The following is an 8,235-nucleotide window of genomic DNA, read 5'->3' on the forward strand; positions in this document are numbered from 1 at the left end:
ATGTTCGAATTTTTATTATAATGTCTCTTATGGGTTGTCCCAGGAGCTGAAAATGTGTCTATAGTGAGGGAAAATCCCATTAATATTTTGGTAAAAAAATTCATTCATTGGGTCACTATATTTTATGAGATATGACCGGTGGAAGTTGAGCTTCTTAGATGCTCCTAGAATTGTGCACCAAATAGGATTGTGTTGGGGATTTTTTTATAACTTTTAATATATGAGGTTCCAGAAGTTGAAACTTGAACTATAGTAAGGGAAACTACTAGTGATTATATGGTTTTGGTTCCATAACTTGTATTGCTACAGTTTTGGAGATATCCATTTAATAATTTGATATATTAGTTTGCATGAATTAATGAAATGCTTAAATGGTTCAATGATTCATTGCATACAAACTATTTGACAAAATGCCTCAATGAGTATGGTGTTTGTGGTTGGGGATGGTATTGTTGTGTAATATTATTTTTGTAGCTGATAGATTATTATTTATATGCAAAAAGTTTTTTATATTATTTTGCATGTAAAGTGTTTGAATAATGTTTACATGCAAATGTAATAATATAATGGTTGTTTGAAGAAAATATAATAGTATGGTAATTGTTTGAATAAAAATGTTGTTTTGTGGATGGGATAGTATTGTTGTGTGAAATATGGTTTTAGCTAATCTATGCCTATTTGCATGCAAAGAATTTGAAGAATTCCATGCAAGGAATTTGAAAAGTTACAAGCAAGAAATTTGAAAGATGCATGCAAAGAGATGGAAAAGTGGCATTATTATATGGCATGTTTTCAAGTGGAATAAGTGCAATGTTTCTGATTTTATCTCATAAAAAATGTATGAGAAATGAAAATCAGTTTTTAACAAGTAGGGTTAAATCTTGTAGAGCTTTGGAGATCCCATTTCCATAATTGGACAATGGAGATCAGGTCATTATATTAGTTGCCTCCTTCTACCTTAGTGTGGACCATAGATAGTAAGGGGGGTTGTTTACATGTTTTTTTATTGTTTTATTAAGTGAATTATATGAGTATGTTCTTATAAGATTGCATGGAGGAGTGATCTTGTTTTAAGACGGATGTCCTAACACAATATGTGCTAAGACAACTAATATGCACTTGAGTTCAAGTGGGTGATAGTTGTAGCACTATGACTAATAACAATGAGTTAATTCTATACTATGACATGGTTGTTAGTCTTTGTAAAGATTGATTTCAAATTAACGGTCACGATGTCTTGATCTTTGGAACCTATGACTAACATGTGTGAACAGTTGTAGGGCAACATGCTTGATATTAGCATGCCGAGGTAATAGTTGATTTGTTTACATAGATAACAACTCGGTGAATATGAAATCACATAGTAAGACTTAATTGCAACAAGTACAAAGGTAAAAGAAAGGAATTGGGTGAGAATTAATTTGGGTATGTTTGGAAACCGCAATTCCAAATGAATGAATTTATGCATGAATACAAGAATTTTTCTTAACCTTAATTTTGTCTGACATTATGTGGATATGTGTTATATTCATGAATATGTATTTGAAAAATTGTTACCTTAAGCTTGATATTTGAGACAAGAGGCTGAGTTCTAATCTTGTAGAGGCATGAATAAAAGCATGAGCTAATGATGTGTGATGTAGGGAATCATAGTGAAAAAGACTACCATAAAATAATGAAGAAGGATCGAGATAAGCATTTATTTATGAACCCTTGGAAGCACTGAGAAATCATGGGGATTGAATTTTGGTGTCTGTTAAAAGTTTTGTGCTTTCAGTGTTTCGTGATTTATTTGTGCTTGATTTACAATTTTGATTGTGATTGTGCATGGCCATGCCACTTTGTCTATGGTGTTATATTTTGGTTTGGACTTTTGATTTTATTCATTTTTTCATCTTTTCTTTCCTTTTATGTTTTAAGGTTCCTCGGAATTGGTTGGGGAAAATAGGGAAACTATTCGAGCTCAGGAAGCGCTGAGTGGAACCAACATGCAATGTAAGACCTGGATGATGCTCGAACACATGAATAATGGGTAGGTAAAGGAAAGAATATGACAATGAGTTGGGTAGGTTGAGTCCATGGGGATGAATGGACAATAACAGTATGGTCATGAGAAAGGTAAAAATAAAGGCAAAGTAAATGGGTTTGAGGTAACATATGCCTTGGCTAACTTGGGAACTATTTTTCTCAATGTTCTGCATGCTTGGCATAGATAAAGGAAGTTCTCTTAATAGTGACCTTATGAATACTTGTAATTGTATTGTGATCATCAGGGGTCATTCTTGTGGAAGAATGATTGTTTTATGGAGGTGAATGACATGAAAAGATTCTTGGTTTTATGAGGAATCAAGTGGGAAAAGTAGCCTTGGAAGATCTATGAGGTTAGTATCATGTGGATATGATTTTAATATTATGTGCTTATGACTATACCTATGTTTATGTTATGGACAAGCAATGTTGAAGGATACATCAACGAAATTAAAGCAGTGCGATCTGCAGCATGTTGGGACAAGCATGGATAGTGGAAGGAACCACAAACCCTTTATACTGCGTATGAAAGACATTAGAGGCAGCGTTTCCTGGTAAAGATGGTGTGGTCTTTGGATGTCAAATATTATAGTTGTACATGTTGTGTTGTGTACGAGTTGTATTGTGCCATGTGTATTATGTATGTGTTGTGTCATGACATGTGTTTCGTCATGTTGCATCATGTGTATATGGGAAAGTTTTGTGTTGTACACCATATGTATGTGTACACATTGTACAATGTGAAGGGGATTAGTTCTCAGGTTCCCTAGAGGTTGTGGGTTGGGATAGGATATCTAGAGCCCTGTAATAACTTGGTTTCCCTAGAAGTTATGGGTTGAAGCCCTTTAACAGCTTGGGTTACTGAGATGCTATGGGTTAGGATAGGATCTCTTAAGCCCTATAATAGCTTAGTTCCATGGAGGTTGTGGGTTGAGATAGTCGTCCTTGGAAAAACCTGGACAACTTGGGAAGACACAAATATCGAGTTGTAGATATTGTGGGTGGAGACAGTATAGTCTCAGGATACTTTTGTTGCTAACATTGAGGGTTGAGAGGGTTGAGATGGTATAGTCTTTGGTATTCCCTTGTTGCTTTAGGAAACTGATCCTTCATATGGAAGAGAAGAGAAGAGAAGGCATTGGGTGCTAATAGGGTTTGGAAATTGATCTAGTGTGTGTACATGATCAAAGAGAAGAGAATGAAATGGGTGGTTGTCGAGTTTGGAAATTGATCTAGTGCGTGTATTGAAAGAACAAAGAACAAAGGCAGAAGTAAAGAAATAATTGAAAGATAAGAATTAGTATTTTATTTTAGTTTTTTATTTTAAAAATTATGAACATATTCTAAGATTCTAATTTATGATGGTTGAGTTTTGAATTGACCAAATGTGATATTTTGATTTTATCAAGGATTTAATTTGACTTGTTGTGACGGAAATAAAACAAAATTGCAAGTGTCATCTTATTGATGAGTGACCAATGAGGTATGATTTAAATTTATTACAATTCCTTTCGAGTCTAATGGAAATTATGTGCTTGGTACAAGAAAGCATGGAAAATGCCTAGTTTGGGTGGTTGGAACTGACTGCAACAAAGTTAGCAGCAAAAGAAAAAGGAATTGGAGCATGCAAAAATATGTTGGCAAATCACTTAATGAGCAGGACCATTGTGAGGCATTGGAACCCAATAGTTCTCATTGATTTCCATAAGCTTGTTATGACTGATATGATGGTTTTGAGGGAGGGGCATGCCTTGGTTTTTCGAAGTTTCGATGCAAGGAAATATTGCGAAGGGATGGATCACCCAAGGGACTGGAAAGTAGAGAAGGGGATGCCAGGGAACTTGGAAGGTGAGTGACTAAATAGAAAGGGGTGACCAAATTACCCGAGGGATTGGGAAGTAGAAAAGGGAATTTCGGGCAATAATTTTTTTTAGGTCAATAACATTTTTGGCTGGAATCAAAAGCACATTGGGAGCATACTTAGAAACAATGATCCAGTAATTGTTCACTAAGAGAAAAAGTAGTGCAAGGATTCTAGCATTGGGCGTTGGAGGCAGGCCTTGATCTTAGTAGTGGATTTTAAACTTTTTGGGAAGAAGGTGAATCCTTGGTACTGCTTTTGAGGGTGGAGGTGTGAACCTCTGGACTTCCTTGTTGTTGATGTAGGCATCATATCCTTTTATTTGTTGGTTAATGAAAATGCGCATATGTATATATGTGCATATTATTGTAAATATTGTATCGAGTTTTGTTTATAAAGATCCATAAACAGTATGTTTATTTTTTGGTTGAGGAAAATGTCCATAAGTATATATGTATTTTTCATTATAAATACTACATTGAGATTAGTTTAGAAAGCTCCATAAGTAGTATGTTTCTCATGTTTAAACAATTGTCATTTTGATTGTTACACCGAGTTTTTTTTATAAACCTCCATCATAAATTTGTTTTATTTGGTCATAACTGTCATAGAAAACTGAGCAATGTTGTGTTGTGTTATATTCTTTCCACGACTAGCCCTTGTAGTTAACCGGGGGGTTAGAGGGGGGGCAGAGGCCCCCTTCGTTGCGTTAATTGTGTAGCGGGGGGGGTCACAGGGAGTTTGAGGCATACCTGTAACCCCACTTTATGGGGTCTGGGGTAGCGCCCTGGAAAATTTTGGTTTTGGACACTATGTTAGGATGGGCAGACCCACCTATGGTTTTGTGCATGATTTTCGCACATGTTTTTGGACACAATGGTTTTTGGTCCATGGTATTGGATGCTTTGGCATGTATAAATATGTATTATAACATTGAAATGAACATAATGAAAAATCAAGCTGGTAGTCCCAATTTTGGGATCCAGGGGAAAATCTTTGTGTATATGTGCTTTATGTGTTATTCTCTCGCATTGTTTATTTTTTGAGTTTTAGAATTCGTATGCAGGTAATTTCTGTATGGGGTTAAAACCTACATTTGGTATCAGAGCTATTTTGGCTTCAAGGGGGCGCCTTTGTTGCTGAGGAGTTTCGCTCGAGCCTGTGGTAGACCCTATTGAGTGGGAGATCTGCGAGATCGATTCTGGTGGTGAAAGAAGATGGCGAGCAGTGGAAAGATATAGATCGCGAAATTTAATGGTCAGAGCTTTGAGTTGTGGAAACTCAAGATGGAGGATCTATTGGTGGATAAAGATTTGTGGATAGCGGTAGATCTGGGTACTAAACCAACAGGAGTGTCTGATTAAGAATGGAAGAAGTTGGATCGAAAGGCAAAAAGCATAATGCAATTGTGTGTCTTAGATTCAGTATTGCTGAATGTATTAGGGGAAGATACGATGAAGGCTTTGTGGGACAAGTTAGGGACTTTGTACCAATCTAAGTCTCTAATCAATAAACTGTTCCTCAGGAAAGAGTTGTATAACTTGAGGATGAAAGATGGAGACTCGGTGACAGAACGTCTGAATGCATTTAATATTGTGGTAATTCAGTTAGAATCTGTTGATATTAAAATTTCAGATGAAGATAAGTGCATCAATTTGTTGTGTTCTCTACTAGATTCGTGGGATAGTTTGGTTCCTGCAATAGGTAGCAATGTAACTGCCTTGTAGTTTGATTAAATAGTCTCATCCTTTCTGATGGAGGAGATGAGACAGAAAAATATGGAGAACCCGAATGGTGATCCCTTGTCTGTACGAGGACGGTCCCAGAACAGAAACAATAATAAGTCATTGAGTGGGAGATCTAAATCTCCAGGAAAACCTATAAAGGTGGTGTGATAGAAATGTTGAAAGGAAGGGCACTACAAAAGGGACTGTAAATCTAAAGCTCCTGATAAAGAAAAGGGATCTGATGATTCTCCTTCTGCAGAGGCGAAAACCACCTCAGATGAAGGTGGGGATGTGTACTTAGCTTCTTTAATCACACATGTAGATCATGTGGCATGGTTGATTGACTCAGGTGCATCCTTTCACTTCACTCCCCATAGAGAGTGGTTCTGCGAGTATGAGAAATACGATGGTGGTGATGTCTTCTGAGGGGATGATAGGAAGGATAGAATTATTGGTCACAGAAAAGTAAAGTTGAAGTTGCAAGGTGGAAGGGTTAGAACACTTCTGGGTGTTCTCCATATTCCTGCATTGGCCAGAAATCTAATTTCTGTAAGCAAGTTGGATGATGCAAGTGTAAAAACAGTGTTCGAGAAGGATACCTGCAAAATGGTTCAGGGAGTACTGGTATTGATGCATGGAGTTCGAATTGGAACTCTATACAAGTTGCAAGGTAGCACTATTATTGATGGGTGCAACAGTTCTGTGGTTCCTGAGAGTGGAGCGGAAAATCTAGTGGTCTCTGGAGAGAAGACCATGCTATGGCATCAAAGGCTTGGACATATTGGAGAGAAGGGCCTTTGAATACTTCATGGTAAAGGTATGGTAGAAGGTATGAGTAATAGCCCTTTGGATTTTGATTTCTATGAAAATTGTGTATATGGGAAGCAGAATCGGGTGAGTTTCCCCTCTAGTAGTAAGAAAGCGAAACAGATATTAGAGCTTGTGCACAGTGATGTGTTTGGACCTGTGAAGGTTCCATCATTGGCTAAGTCTGTGTACTATGTGTTAGCGCTTGGAATTCACCTAGGCTGAGATAGACAAACTCTCAAGGCTACATCAAACCATTTCTCCTCGTAGCTAGCCCTACGAGGTATGAGAAGGCTCTCTCGGGTCAAACTTGGTGGATTTCTCAATGAGATGAGTTTGACCAATTAGGAATAAGGATTTTAGGCTAGTAAACTGATAAGGGGATTTGATTTAAAGTTTTTGGGTTTTTTGGTGGCAATTTGGAGGGAGTGCAATTCAGGGTGCGGGGATTGAGCTCAGTTTTTGCAGGTGGGTCTTTGGGGCAAGGTAGGAGTTTATGCTGATGCTTTTAGCTGAAAGAGATGATCAAGGAAGAAAGAAGAGAAGCTAAAGAGGGCGAACAATGAATTCGAATCCTCTCTAGACAGTGGAAAACATAAATTTTAAACAAAATTGAAAGCTTAGCATGGCATGCATGAATTCAAACTTTATCACTTCTTTTGTTTAAATAGAAGAAAGAGATTAAGAAATGGAACACATAAACACACTTACAATAACAGTAGGAGACACACCATCAACATAATAATCCACAAGAATCCACAATGAAGTCTGCAAAATCCTGGCCTTCCTTTTTCTCAAATTGCAGAAAATACAAGTCAAAAATACAATAGCACTTCTCCCTCTAGAGTCCAACCCTGAAAATAAGAAAGAGAAGGCATAATATAGAAGGTCAAACCTCTTCCCCCACCTCTAGGGGTCGAGCTCAGCTTCCTAGGAGCTGTTACAACTAATTCTAAATCAGTCACTAGATAATAGGCCAACACAACAACCTGCCTCTAAAAGTTAGGAGGCCTATCCATGCATTAAATATTAACTTTTTACATCAAAGAAGCTTCTAGAAGAGGTAAAAGAAGAGTAAAAGTATCTAATGCCATGAAATTTACACAAGAATCCATCAATTACATGCCTAAATAATCAACCCAAGTGAAAACTGTGCTTAGCTGGCCGAACTGGTCAAAAACTGGCAAATTTTGCTTGACTGGTCGCACCTCTGGCTTGACTAGTCGCACCTTTTGGCAGCGCTGTTTGAGGGACTTCCCGGAGTCCAAAGCAAGTGCAGGATAGCTCGTTGGAAAGGTCTGGAAGTCTGCTTTCCAACCCAACCCGAATTTCGGAATTTGGAGTTGATTTGATCCCTAAAAAATCAAATCTCCCAAGACTGCTTTCTGCAACTCAAAAAAGGGGCAGAAAGTCAAAATTTGGCTGTATTTTGAGCTTTTGGCTGCCCAAATCTTCACAAAATTTGAAACGCTTCCATAGGAAAGTGTACTTTTACAAGAAAAATCCAACCATGTAGAGTTTTCCCCGTTCTGAGCTGTATCGACGACTCGTCTCGTACGGGGTGAGACGAGTCGAGTGGCCAAAACCTGTAAAATGCCAAAAATGCCTCAAAATTTCTTGGTTTTGCTGCTAGAAGGCTAGTCAGTATCATGGTGAGTAAGAGAGGCCTCAGCCAAGATACGGAGTGGGTTGGTCTTTTTCCTCCTCTTGCGGGCCTCGGACAACTTCCTTTGGAGTATCTTCATTTTTGCCTTGCAAACGTGCAACCTTGCCCAATAGTGTGTTTTCATGTTGCGTAGCAGCTCTTTGTCA

Source organism: Pinus tabuliformis, chromosome 3_1 (genome assembly GCF_031772625.1).
Source record: "Pinus tabuliformis cultivar Carrire ecotype Pingquan chromosome 3_1, CPIR1, whole genome shotgun sequence".
Lineage (NCBI taxonomy): Eukaryota > Viridiplantae > Streptophyta > Pinopsida > Pinales > Pinaceae > Pinus > Pinus tabuliformis.